We start from the raw sequence: 14,044 nt of genomic DNA on the forward strand, positions 1-14,044 counted from the left end.
TTTTATGTGTTGTTAAGACACGTTTTGCCATCTGGTGGCTCAAATCAAGAGTTTGTGGCTCAGCCCCTTTTCATTTGTAATAAAGCAGAAGTATGCCGGGAGGGTGGCATGCAGCAGCTCTTTTATTTTTCGCTCAATAACAGACCGCTTGTTTTTCAGGGCGGTGCGTTTCCTCCTGAGGCGTCTGCGCTGATGAAAGCGCGGTCTCTCTGTCTGTCTGTCTCTCTGTTTGTTTGTTTGGTCTGAGCGGAGGAGATGATTTCGTTTGCGAGGGTGTGTACGGGGTCTGTGTGACCCGGGCAAAGTGGATACTGAGTAAGCAGGTGTGAAATGTGCTAAGAGAATGCAAATGGGGCCTTTAACCACCTTTTGTTTTTATTGCCGCGCTGCTGATTAACTCACTGTTGCCTTGTTAGATATCCGAGCCCGTTTGAAATGTGTATTAAGCCACAGTTTGGCTTTTGAAGTTAAGTGGTCAGACACCAGGGCATTTGGAAAACGCCGAGTTTCAGTTCTTCACACAATCAGGGAAACACAGGAACCGTTAAGAGGAGTGAATGGCTTTGATTACTTTTGAATTAACTGAATTAGCATGTTTTTCATTTCTCAAGTGTTTGTTCATAGCGTAGAATATTTATTTTCTCTTAAAATGACTCAAAAGAGTGTGGACAGTATAAAACCTACTGCCCGGACTGAAACTTTGTCCAGTTTTCCAAGTGTTTTTGGGGGGAATTCCCCAGCACACACGGACTACTGCGGTATACACAATTTAACATCACCTTCCCTCCAGGAAATCTATTTGTGCATGAAACTCTGCATTGGAAGTGCCTGCAGTCTCTCACTCCTGTTGGTTTTCCCGGTAACCCAAACCAGTTTTTCCCTGCTGCCGCTTTATTACTTAAGGCAATGGGGTTTTTTTGAAGGAAGGAATGCTGCAGAGGCAGCGTGGAGATTTATCACAGGGAGATGTGAACGCTGCTGCTCGTGCTGACCCAGCTGCAGACGTGACAGTTCAGTGCAAACGGCAGCTTGCTTGTGGAGCCAGCGCTTTGTTTTTAGGGAGATTCATTCAAATGGCTTCGCCACATACTTTGCTGAATTGTTACTCTTTCAGCAGGGCGAGAGGTATGGAGTACCCCCCCCCCCCCCATACCTCCACCCCCCACCCCCGGCGCGCGCACACACACGCACACGCACACACACACACACACACGGCACGAATGGAAGCGTGAGGCTGCTGTTTGGCTTGTGTGTGTCTCCCAGCGAGGGTCCCCCTGTGCTTGTGGGATCTTTGGGAGATGTGAGGAGCAGCGTAGCTGGTCAGCAGGCATAATCCACTCCCTCTACACTCTCCCCTAGCACCTCCTCCCTTTCTTCTTTTTTAGCAATTATTTTGCTCTCTATCTCTCTGTCTCTCTCGCTTTCTTTTACCCTCTCTTCCTCCCGCTGTATCTATCCCTCCTCTGTCTCTCTCCCTCCCCCATCTCTCTCTCTCTCTCTCTCTCTCTCTCTCTCTCTCTCCCTCTTTCCCTCCCTCTCCCTTTCTGTGATTCTCAGGTTACCATGCCCGGAGTTTTCAAACGTCTGCTAGTGTTTCCCTGTGTCCTTGTCCCTGCCTCTTGCTACAGAAGAGCCACCCAGCCGCCTCTGTGATTGGATTGGGTAGTTAGTCTTGACACACCACTGCGCTGAGTGCTTGAGGACGTGTTTCAACAGATGGTTGGGGTTAGTGTGTGTCATCACATTGGAGAAAGGATTAGAGAAGGAAGGTTGTCTTCCAGGAGCTGTGTGGTCCTCAAGACACAACCTATATGAGAGGCAGAGCTGTGGAAACCAAGAGGACTCATTTTCTTCTACTAGGAGAGTTCCCTCACTGCTTTCAGGTATTGTAAATATTTTATCCCTATTTCTCTTTTTCTCATTGCTAAGGTTTTCATAGTGTTATAGTGGCAGCCTTTGCAAGCATCCACAGTCACAAGCTAACAGAATGTGCAACAGAGATAAAATCCACACTGCTTGCAATATCAAAGCTCACCCAATCAGTGATGGAATTGTGTTTGAGATTAGATAGTATTTGCGCATGACACAAACTTTAAAAGCACACAGGCTTGCTTCTGTAACTTTATTAGGTTCTCTGTGATTGAATTTATTTAAGTTTTTAAATTGTTGAGACATTGGGGGATTAGTGTGTGCACATTCCACAAATGGGGTGCTCTCCTCCACATGCAACTACTTGCTAGAAATGTTTGTCATTTTGTCGGAAAATCAACCCAAACCAAAGCTGAATGCAGAGTTATTCGCACCGAAAGACTCTCAGTGGTTTTGTTTGAACCCAAGCAGTTGAAAGTTTGTTTTGCATTGTCAGAGGTGACTCTTTTACTGCTTGTAGGAGAAATATGCATTACATGTTTTTCTGATGTAGTGTAAACATTTGCCATGTGCCTGCTCTCAGAAGTCATCAACATTGCTGGTGTTTAATGCAATCAACTGTCTTCTATCTTAAGTAGTTTGTAGTGTAGGATAATTATGTGTGTATTTATTTACAGGGAAAGTAATAGAATTCAGTGAAGTGTTCAGACATTCACATTTCAGTAATGTAAATAAATCTTTTTTTATTTGTGGGATAGCACTTTTGGCTGAAAGTGTCTCCATTCTAAGTAAGTGTACTGTTGAAGAACATCTTCCGGATAAACTGTCACAGTTGCAATGTACCCTTGGGGAAGTCAGAATTTATGCTTCAGTTCAACTATTTAACTCACTGAAGTGAGCAGTGAGACTTGGCATTGGAGTGGCAATATGATGTGTATTATTAATATGCAGCTTGAGGCAATGTATACTCTGTGAGGTGCTTGCAAAGTAGACACAGGAATTGTGTGAATTGTGTTCAAAATCTGTTAATCTGCTGTGTCTTAAGCAGCTACTAATTTCTAACTGAATTTAGCACACTTCATGAGACTGATTAATACGCAAGATAGGGAAGGACGTGATTTCACTACGTGATATGGACAATGTTTTGTGGCTCGTGCTATCTGCATAGTTTTCATTGATGGTAATCAATTGTGAAGTACTATTCTGATGAAAGCACATTTTTGTAGTTTATCACATAATGTGAAAATGGCTTCATCAGCACTGTAGAAATAGTATTGTATGCCAGATGGGACAGAATAGGTGCTAATGATCCTTTACATTTGAAAGGGAGAAGTTTGGCAATTTAAAAGGCAGACACCATATGAATTGCAAGGCTTGCCCTTGTGATCGATAGTAACAGGTTATGTGCATTGGGCATGTGTTATATATTTGGTGCATAAACAAATCCATTTCTACATCATGTTTCCCTGACATATTTTGCTTTTATTACAGAAATGCATTTATAGAATGCCTATGGTCTTGGCTGTTGGACATCTCCTGATGTCAGGTTGCAGCTTTTGTCTGGTAATATTTTCTTCCCTGTATTTTTGGGGAGCACATGTGCTGGAGGGCTCCTGGCTCTCCCACACCACTCAGCAGCCCACAATGTTTGTCACAGCGAGCTTCTTACTTTTTCTCTTCATGTGACCCTTTGTTTTTTTAATTTGGCACTTCTCAAGTTGTTGCTTGAAAATGAAGGGAAAACAGAATTGAGGAAATTAGTTTTTTTATATTTTTGTAAATTTAATGTAATCTTCATACATTTTTTGACAAGCTTTTAGGCTCCTTTCTTTAAGTTCCTCCTCAGCCTAGTTACTGCTCCCAAACTCCAAAAGAGCATCATTCATGACCTACTTTTTCCTGAATGGCAAGCTTATATTGTGGTCCTGTTCGAAGCCTAAATTAGTTGCAAGTATTGGTTGCATGAGACTCAATTAGTGCAAGACCTAAGAGGGGCTTCGCATCTTTGCACGCACGTTCCCGGAGTCTGTACACACCAGCAACAGCTGACATAAGGAGCTTTTTGCAACTACCACAGCCAGGTGCGTTCTGGTCCATTTTGCATCACTGTGTGTAAACAATGGCAGCAGCTGCAACAAATAAGTTGCAATTCCAGGCAGCCTTTGCCAAAGCAAATATTAGTCCAGTAGCTGTTTTTCATCATTAGATTTTAGCTTGAGACTCGCTGTACTGCGAGAATACACAGTGCACATAGCGGTCAGTTTGAAGGTCCTGCTACTGAGAGCACCTCATCAAAAAGGCAGTCAAAATATAGCTCATCAACAGAACGAGAGAAAGGAACTGTTGAACTGTGGAACTGCCACTAATACGCCTCGAGTAAGGCACCTGAACAACATGTGTTCAATTTACATCAAATGTGTCAGCAGTTGTTTTTGTCTTATGTGCATGTGGGTATGTGAGTGAGCGTGCAAAACTGTCGGGAATGATTTCATAGCTATTATGCACATAAATACACATGTTGTATAGATTTTCTATTTTCTTGTAAACACTGTCCACATGGAAGGTTTAGAATGCATGGGTTTTCTCTGACATTTGCATTCATTTATGAGCTAAAATCAAAAGCACCTTTTTGCTTATGGAACTGAGAAACAGAGGCACTTGAGAGAGGTATGATTCATGGTTGTTTATGAAAATAAAAACACCGCTATGCTTTAAAACCAGTGTGTTTGCTCAATTGTGTCAAACAAATCACTTTCATAAGTGTCAGACATCTGGTAATGAGCTGGAGAGGGAAGAACATTGATGTGTGTTGTAGGAAAGCGCAAAGGATTATTGACTTTTCTGAAATTTGTTTTGGTAACCTTCAAACCTCATTTGTTATGTTCATTCAGTGTGCTACGACTGATAGTTATCTGTTCTGGGGAATAACTGTTTATTTGAGCATTACGTATGCATTCTCTCTTTCTCTAAGAGTAGTTTGTCCTTAGATTATGGCTAAGGCTGTAATAGTTCACAACCCTATTGTGACAGGATCCTTTTTTATGCTTATTTGAATCTAACACAGTATTCATTCTGGGGTCTGTGTTGTATGACTAGCTTTTATGGCCACTTGCTGTGAAATTCTGCCCTTTTGACCATGTTAAAGTTATTTTAAAATGTTTCAAATTTGGTTAAACTGAACTCCATTACTGATGGATTAAGTTTGGATTTCTAATAGAGTTGTTAATTTTGATATTTATTTCATATGTTGTAAACCTGGTGCCAAGGAAAATGAATGCTTGGAATTTATAAGGTAATATATATAAGGCACTAAATATATCCTTCATAGATTGATTTTTGTATTTTTGGGAGCTCACCGTGGAACCCCCAGTGTTTGTCCAGTCACACACTAGTGCATCTGAGGTCATCATGGACAAACATGAGATCAAGACCTTGTGAAATTGCTCTTTAATCCCATCAGCTGAGACTAAGTTCATTCTTCCTGGGAATTTCCTTTGCAAGCTCTGGAGTATCACCCCTGCTTAAATCATGGCTAAACACCTCAGCTTCAGTGATCCAGATCTTCGCTACTTTTGGGACCACTTTAAACTAAGCTCAGAACAATATGTTCCTGTTATCTCATGCGCTCTTGCTGCTTTCATTTTTAGTGTAATGGGCAGTATGAGTAAAAATGGTACACGTATTCCGTGTGCTTCTAGTTGCTCAAAAAAAAAACTTTTTTTTTGAGTGAGGGGAACATCTGTCATTGCTGAAAAAAAAACCAAGAGCTCTGAAATAGAAATGCATCTGTGGCTCCTCCCACCGTGACACGCAGCAATGGGCGGGGTTTGGGAGCCGAGGGATCAGAGAGGGGTGAGGCGGGGAGAGGTCGGCCTCTCTGAACTGAAAAGGGGAGGCCGCTCCTGGGCGGGGAGCGCGGAGGCCGCCTTGTTGTGGTCGCTGAATGGGGGTCAGAGGCCTGCCTACCGTCGTGCCGTGCCCCCCTCCGGTCCCTCCCACCCCCTCAACCCCCCCTCGTACCCGGTCCCCCCTGCCCACAGCCACACTGTCCCTGCCTTGTCAACTCTCTTGTGCAATAATCCGCCTCCCGGGGAGAAGCAATCTGTTTTAGATGTGAAAGAGAAAGGTCCGCCTGTATCACGTACAATTAAACTCCCGTCAGAATGCATCTGAGGCGGATTTGGTTAAAACTCCGAGCCGCTGGGGGGCCAACGCTTTCATCCGCCGCCCCCCCACCCCAACATAATGGAGATAATGGAGAAGAATCCAGGGAACAGGCACGCACGCAGCTCACCCGACAGCCCGCTTAATAAAAGCCAGCAACCCTCCCTTTTCCACCTCCAATAGGCACAGAAAAAAAAAAAACATTCAACAGACAATGGTGTTGGGCTGGCGGGCAGCTGACCCTTAGCAGGCTCGAGTCGCTGCTCTCGTAGACTGCAGCGCAGCTTTGTTGCTGACCTCTGCTGTGGTTTACAGTGGGAAGTTTCAAGTCAATGTCAGTGAACTTAATGTTTGTGGTCAAGACCTTAAGGTACATGAGATTGTGGGAAGTTGTGTAATTCCCAAAATGGGCGGTGTGTCTCTCCCCCCCCCCGGTCGGATCGGCGTGCGAGCCGCATGTAAACCGCGGTTTCATGGCTTCGTCACTTGTCAGGGGGCGAATCTGAAGAACGAGTGCTGGCTGCATTCACCGAGGGGCCCTTTAAGCGTGTTTCTTCAATGGCTCCTGCAATAGATTTATGAATGGGTCACTTGTGAGCCATGAACTGCACTTTGCCGGGTGAAAACAACAATCGGTCTCCGCTCCGATGCTGTGCTGTCTTTCCCAGCTCATTGTGTTGTCCTAAATCCTATGGAATTATCGTCTTATGTGATTTCAGCTGTTATTGCTACATCAGGTTAAATTAAGTCCTTGCGCTCTCACTTTGTGCGCGCTTGGAGATTGCTTTTGTCTTTGGGGCGCGAGCGGTTGATCTGTCCTTGTTTGTGCATGCGTCGGGAATGCGAACTGTTTATCGGCAGGGCTTTGAAGGTTTTGCACATAAAAAAATCCATATCTCTCGCAAGGAGGCGTAACCTTTAAATACCGTTAATTTAAGCAGGCGATGACTTACCGTCGCCATGGACGATGAAGTGAATTGAATTACAAATCATGCCATACCACGCCTCGGAAAGCCACACAGGTGCTGCCAGAGGCGGCGCGAACGAGAGTGTCTGTGAGCACAAATTACAGGTTACGCCACGATGCAGACAGCGACTGCGACGCAGAGCGCCGAACGCCGACCGGCAACGTGTTTTACGAGCGGTGTCGTGCGTTAAGCGTCTTAGTAACGGAAAAGCTTGTTTATGACGGGCAGGGTCACCAGTGACTTTTTCCTGTGAGCTGCGTCTCGTCTACGGTTTCCCAGGAATATGTCTGCACACGTTCCACATTCTGCAAGGGTATTGTTTCAAACCCTGCCAGAAATACCCCCGCAAACAGTTGGTGACAGAGCCATTAACTACTCGGCTTCGCTCTGGAATCTTGCTCCAAAATTATTTGGGGACACACTGGGTTTTGTAATTCCAGTCTGCAGTCTTGGTGTTTGCTGGGCCCTCGTTGTTTCCCTGAAATCATTTCACTGTGTCTATATGCTCATGTGCACAGTGTGCAGTTATCGCGCTCATGATAATTACATAGGGAAAATGGCTAGAAGCCAGTGTTGTTTTGGTACATAAATGCTGGAATGTTACCCAGGAACATTTGATCTGTCTCTTTCCAACTGTCTTTGTTTAAACTAGTGTTAGTCCAAAAAAAAAAAATGTAGATTTTTCTCTCTTTTAGAGAAACTTAGACTTTAATTTTAACATATTTAATCTTTTTTTCTTACCCATTTCCATCCATGGCACGTCCAGGGGGATAGAATTGGGAGATCAGTGTCAGAATTCATGCCGTAAATCATGACCTTGACAATCCCGTGTAGGCAGTGTTTTTAAATGGCTTATTTGGAATATCTTCTGAAAAAGCATAGAAAACAGGAATATTGCGTTTCATTTTCCGTCCTGCAGCCTAATTTGTTATGTCTGTGTAAAAATGGCTTTGTACTTTGGAAGTGCACTAGGAGGAAATAAATTTTTTAAAAAGCCTCAAACCCGGTCCTGACAGTCAGCCCAGATGTTCCAGCACTGGCTGTGGTTTTGCTCTACAGTAAATCCAGCTGTTATTTACATTTCGGGTCAGGGCTCAATCCAGTTAGGCCCTCTTCATTACTGCAGCCCCAGTGCAGCTGCTTACTGCAGTCCGGTCAACATGGACACCCAATTTCAGCTGTTTACGTAAGACCGGGCTGTTTGTCCCATCTTAGGTTTTTATGCACTGTATTGCGACACCTTCATATATATTGATGTCACAAAGTGTTATCCATCAAAAAACAGAGTATTATGGTACTATGTGAATTACGTTAAATTATTCAATTCGTCTTGTTACGATGAGTGGAAATAATGAAAACACCCAGTTTTACGTCACTGCATCGCCAAGGAATCATTAGCTTCGCGCTTCAAAATGTGGAGCTGACACGCTGTTAGACATTAACGTGGCGTTCGAGCTGAACCTATTGTCACGTCGTTTAGGGCTCCGAGTCAGAACTAATTCGATGTAGCGCCGCTGCGCATCACATTCAACCTGCGTTTGCTTACAAATTGCTGTCGTGTCCAAACCCGTGCCCCCCCCCCCCCCCCCCCCACTTTCAAGCGAACCTAGCGGACGAGCAGCTATCCGAGAGCCGCACATTAATCATTTTCAGAGTCTGTACGGGTCATTAAATCTTTAAACCGTTTCAGCAGACCCTTCTCGCTCGCCGGCGTCAATGAGTAGCCCAGGTTCAAAGAAGGGGGGAAGCGCTCCCGTTCCCGCGGCGATCGCGGCCGGCTCACCGCGGAGGCTGCCTAAGCCTGGCGGCGCGTCCTCTCTCTCTCGGAGAGAGCCCGCGTACATAAAACGGGATTTATGTCTTAAGAGTCGCCGCCGTGCCACACTCCTCAGCTGGCTGCCTGAGGAGAATAAAGAGATCGCTAAAGTGGCTCAAACGCCGAGCGCTAACAGAAATTTGCTTGGCCCTGTGTTTTTTTTTTTGTTTGTTTTTTTTTCCCCTCGTGTGCGACCGGGTTACTGGAAACCCTGGAAACGCGAGGGCGATTTATTTATTCCGAACAATCACCTCAGTGGAAACTCGCTGAAGCAATTTGAATATTTTCTGCTTTTCTGCGGCACCATAATAGCATATCACTGGAAGTATTTCGCTTGCGGTGAAACGGGCGAACGCGCGTGCGTCCATGAACACGGGAACTTTGGGTTGGCCGTGGTCGTGCCTTTGCATTTGACCATGTCAGATGCCATTGACAAACGTGTATAATGAAAATGACATTTAAAATTTCAAAAAGTAAATCAGAGTTCTGTCTCGACATAAGACAGTAAAAAAATTCAGTAATTCGACACTGTGCTTAAATGAGGCAAATAAACGGCACTTTTATTGCAGTAATAAGAAAACCATTGCTGGTGCTGATATTAGTCGTTCATGTTTTTCTTTTCCATCGGCCTAAAAGTATTTTACTATTGCCAGTCTTATGCTGTTTGTCACAAGTTGTGAGGACCAAATTGCAGATATTTAAAAATGGCACCCAGTCATTTCGTTCTCACCTTCTCCCTTCTTTTGTATTTGTTTATCTGCTTCCCTCATTGACCGTATTGTCTGCCACAATCTGGCACCTTCCAGAGAGCTTTTAAAACTGCACGTTCAGGAAGACCCCCTATCTGGCCAAAGTGGCACGGGACGGTCAGAGGCTCTGCTGAAGGGGAACTGACCCCGCGAAAGAGGCAGGTAACCTGAGGACAATTGATAGCTACAGTTGGGCCGTATTTCAGCGCTGCCTGACATTGATTAGGATTAATTGGCCGAGAGAACAAAGCGGGCCTTCTGTTTGGCCGCCACGATGATGCGGTGAAAACAGAGAAAAACGTGTAAAGAAAGTCTGACCAGGGCTGAATAGTAAAACCCTGTGTTATTAACAGCCCTGCAGGACACTTGCGCTTTCGGGATTATGAAAAGTGTCCCCCCCCCCCCCCTCCCCCTTCTGTGAAGCCGAGGGGGAGGTGAGATTTATGAAAGCCCCCTACCCCTCCTCCCCCCCCCCCCAACCCCCAATCTCTATCTGTGCGTCTTGCTGCAGGCTGGCTCTCTCCCTCCGTTCCGTTACAAACCGACAGACCCAGTGTTTCGCGTGCTACACAATGGCGCGGATTCTCCTCCTCGTGCCATAAAACTTTGGCCCCTCGCTACTATTAAACTCAAATCAAACTTCAAAAGGTAGCTACAGTGAAGTCTCTCCAACGGTATAAATAACCCAGTTAATAACAACGCTGAAATCTTCCAAAGCTGTCCAGGGAGGGAAATGAATGTGTCATCGGCACAGCATATCAAAGCTTTTATTTTGGCGCTACTTCCGACTCGGTCCTAACGACGTGACTGTTGGGTGGACTTCACGGCGCAGGTCTGCTGCGAACACTTGCTGCTGAACGTTGGGCCTGCTGGCCTTTATAATCAGGCTGTACCTGAGCCTTTCCTGTTTATGGTTGGTGCAGTGTGGCCATCTGAGAGAGGGCCTAAATCTCTGTTTCCTACTCATCCTCCCCCTTCCCCACCTCACTCACCATCTCCTCCCTCTCTCCTTTCCCCGTTTCTCTCCCTCTTGTTTCTCTCTCACTCTCCCTGTCTCTCACCCTCTCCTCTCTTTCTCCAACTCCCTGTCACCTTCTCCTCCCTTTCTCCTTTCTTTTCCTCTCTGTTTTCCTCTCCCTCTCTCTGTGTCTCGCCCTCTCCTCTCTCTCCTCTCTGCTTGTCTTTTGCCCGCACTCTCTCAGTACCTTGGCTACTGTGTGACTCCCTGCGGGGGAAACTTGAGCAGAGTGTGCGGGACGGAGGGTCCCGCGCGTCCACAGTCTCCCCTCAAATGTTTTAATCATTTCCCTCTTAGCCTCCTCAGAACCTCCCTGGCTTTCCCATCAGACCACCTGGTGGCATCCCCAATATAACTTTGAAGTCTTCTGAGCAGGATTCATTTAATGATATATTTTACATGCATTCATAATTAATGGCCACGCTCTGGCAGTTTCGGGACTACAAAGGTACCCTTTCCTTTCTCAGGGGTCGGGATTAATTCAATGGCGGTTCAAATAGTCTCTGCACCAAAGCCATTGCCATTCTTTCTTAAATTACAGAAATGAATGTATTAAAATAGTTTGCTGTAATTAAACACTCACCCCTTGTCATCACCCCCCCCCCCCCCCCCCCCCCCAAAAAAAAAAAGACCCAGCCCCCCCACCTCCCCCCATCCTGTTAAATACTTCCAGCTTTGGAGGGAAATACAAATGAGCCTTTTCTTTAGCCTTTCGTTACTTTTGAAATGTAATTATTGTGGTTTGCTATGGCTTCCATCTGACTAGGTGTTCTGGAACATAGAGGTTTTATTCCCTTAAAGGGGCAGAGTAACAGGAGGGAGCCATGTGCGCATGGTGAGTGATGGGCCGGTTTCCTGGATGAGTACGGTTTCCTGAATAACATGAATACATTTAAAATATGCATTTATAACCCTGCGACTTGCTGTAATCAGGCTAATAGTTCTCTGATTTCCTGGAATTACAGTACCGTGGTTCAACAACCAGGCTAAATAATTTATCAGCAATCAAAGGCCTTTGGTACACAATTTAGTACAGTAACTAAACCGGTGCAATATGCCTTTGGAGACATTGATCCCGCTGTCTCCACATGACCTGGATGCCTGTCATACTGGGGAATAAAGAGGTCTTGTATGCTGTCTTGATTTTAACTGCGCTTGAAGGTTTGCCCAGCTGTAAAAGCGGATGGACTCTTGGAGGATGTTCTGCTGTAAATGCCACGTTCCCTCTAGAGCCAGACACGGAAGCCAAACATCAGAGGGGGTTACTGAACCCTTTTAAATGTTTAATTCTTTGTGGACGTTGTGTTAACACGTTGTGGTTGTTGCGTCTTGAATTTTGTGTCTCTTTGGTTGAAATCTGACATAAGACTCTATCACTCTAACCAAACCAAACAGAAAATATGAAAGGATGACATGAAAGTTTGTCATTTCTTAATGAATGCCTGCTGAATGCCCAAGATTTCAGCAATAATTAAGCATTTACATTTGAGGCATCAACACTATTTGGCTGAAATGCACACTAGTAGATGCACACGGTACATTGGTAGAAATCACTTACTGTATCTACTAACATTTCAACAGTATACAGTCCAAATTAGATGTTGAGTATACGATATGGTCCACAGTTAGTTTCTGGTTAATATAATCCCTGATCTGTATTATTTACTGAAAGGAGAAATGAGTGTTTTCCAGGGAAAAGATGCTTTTGGCCGAGGACCCAATTGGATTTATTTCCACAGCGATTAAGTTGAATAGCCTGGAGCAGAGAGAGTGCAGTGAAACCACTTCAGTGAGCTAAACATTTTCCCCCTCAGTGCATAATCATCTGCGTTCTGCGTCTCATTGAATAACAGGAAAACCACAGGAATATCGGAGATAAGAGGAGAACAGGATCGGTGCTCTCCATTCGTTTAACATGGTCTGTGATATATGGTCAGTGTATTCCGTGTGATATGGTTTCACTTTAATTCCACCTGGCACAGCAGAAGGCAGATGTCATCAAATGTGACTCCTGTTGCTGGATTTGCATTTAAAAACAGTTTTTTGTAAAAGGAAGCTTGAAGTTTGATTGCCATTACCCTCTCCACCATGTTATTTATGTGTGTGCAGGCGTATATGCGTATGTGAGTGTGTGTGTGGGTGGGTGTGTATGTGCGCATGCATATGGATGCGTATGTTTGAGTGTGCGTGTGAGCCTGCCTGCGTGCGTGTCTGTAAAACTTCATTTGGTCAGTGCGCATTTGGTGAGTATCTGTGCTGTAACTGAATCGCTCAGCATGGTAATGAAGTCGTGCGTAGGATGTGGGAGAGAGAGTGTGACTGATAGACCTCTTCTTGAGTAGAGCTCATTATGGGCTGTGGATCAGTCTCCTGGCCCCCACAGCTGAAGCATGGCCTCAAGCCACTGCAGTGCTTTGCACACACTCGCTCTCTCTCTCTGGCATGAAACAGACAGCTAAAACCATCGAGATGAGCCCGAATTCCTTTGGTTCAGAATGCCCCCCCGCAAGCCAGGATTCATCTTTACAGAGCGCTGCAGCCATTGATCAGGAAGGTGTTGGGCAAAAGTGGCCTGCCGACAACTGGCATATATCTCCCAAGACCCTTTTCACCTCTGCAGTCAAGTCTGGATATCCCTTTTTGTCTGTCATGCGTGCTGTTTTTCTGAAAAGTCTGTGAATTTTCTTTTCCCGCAAGCAATTTATGAGAATGCGGTTGAGGCAAAAAGGAGCATTTAGAAATGTCTGGTGGTCGTTAATTAAATTTCATATCTGTTTCCAGAATTTGTTTTTTAAGTGATGCATTTCTGCTGCTCTCTCTTACTGCAGCTTTTGGTTCATGATAACAAGTTAAAACGAGGCCTGAGAAATATAATGACAAATGCAGGCCTTTGAAATGTCTTTGACCTGGTTTGCGTTTGAAACCAGGTCAGAGACCTTGCGCTAAATAATAAAAGGGATTGTTTTTTCATGTAGCCCCTTTCATGCATCTCAAAGCACGTCTCATCTGAGTGACATGCTGCTCAGAGCACCCTACTGCATGCTCAGAGAGTGCATTCACAGTATATGACTGGACACATAGCTTTTAGCATTAGAAGCATTAGAAGCTTTTGCTGGTCCATTGCTGTGCTCAGCTGTTACAGAGCCATATACCACCATGGTGTTTTCTGGTACGGCACATGAGAAAGCTACACTGTAAGGTTTTAGACTGCATTCCTCTGTTGGATAGTGCAGTTTTTGTTTTTTTGCACTGTGACGGGGGGGGAGAAAAAAAAGATCATTCTCATGAAAGTAAATCTTAAGAACTCTTTGACTTGTTGTAAAGGTCCCTTGTCTTGAGGACCATTAATCTGAAAATTGCACTTTTTTTCGGAGCACATTTTGGCCGCTGCGTAATTAACGATGGACCTCATAATGGCCTTTTGTTTTACTCCTTTGAACCTCCGAGACCTTTCTTCTCA

At 44.9% G+C, this 14,044-nt stretch overlaps 1 protein-coding gene across 8 annotated transcripts in view; it reads left to right on the forward strand.

The window, feature by feature from the left end:
* The window catches only part of sulf1 (sulfatase 1), a 105,200-nt gene that overhangs the window by 58,381 nt on the left and 32,775 nt on the right, over positions 1-14,044 (forward strand). Inside the window, exon 1 of one of the 8 annotated variants that reach the window (XM_035416115.1) lies at positions 1,480-1,883. The exons of the other annotated variants lie outside the window; for them this stretch is intronic. The gene's annotated coding sequence lies outside the window, so the exon portion shown is untranslated. Of the gene's footprint in view, positions 1-1,479; positions 1,884-14,044 lie in introns of those variants that run through there. 8 annotated transcript variants of the gene reach the window in all.

The sequence above is a fragment of the Anguilla anguilla genome, chromosome 4 (genome assembly GCF_013347855.1).
Source record: "Anguilla anguilla isolate fAngAng1 chromosome 4, fAngAng1.pri, whole genome shotgun sequence".
NCBI lineage: Eukaryota > Metazoa > Chordata > Actinopteri > Anguilliformes > Anguillidae > Anguilla > Anguilla anguilla.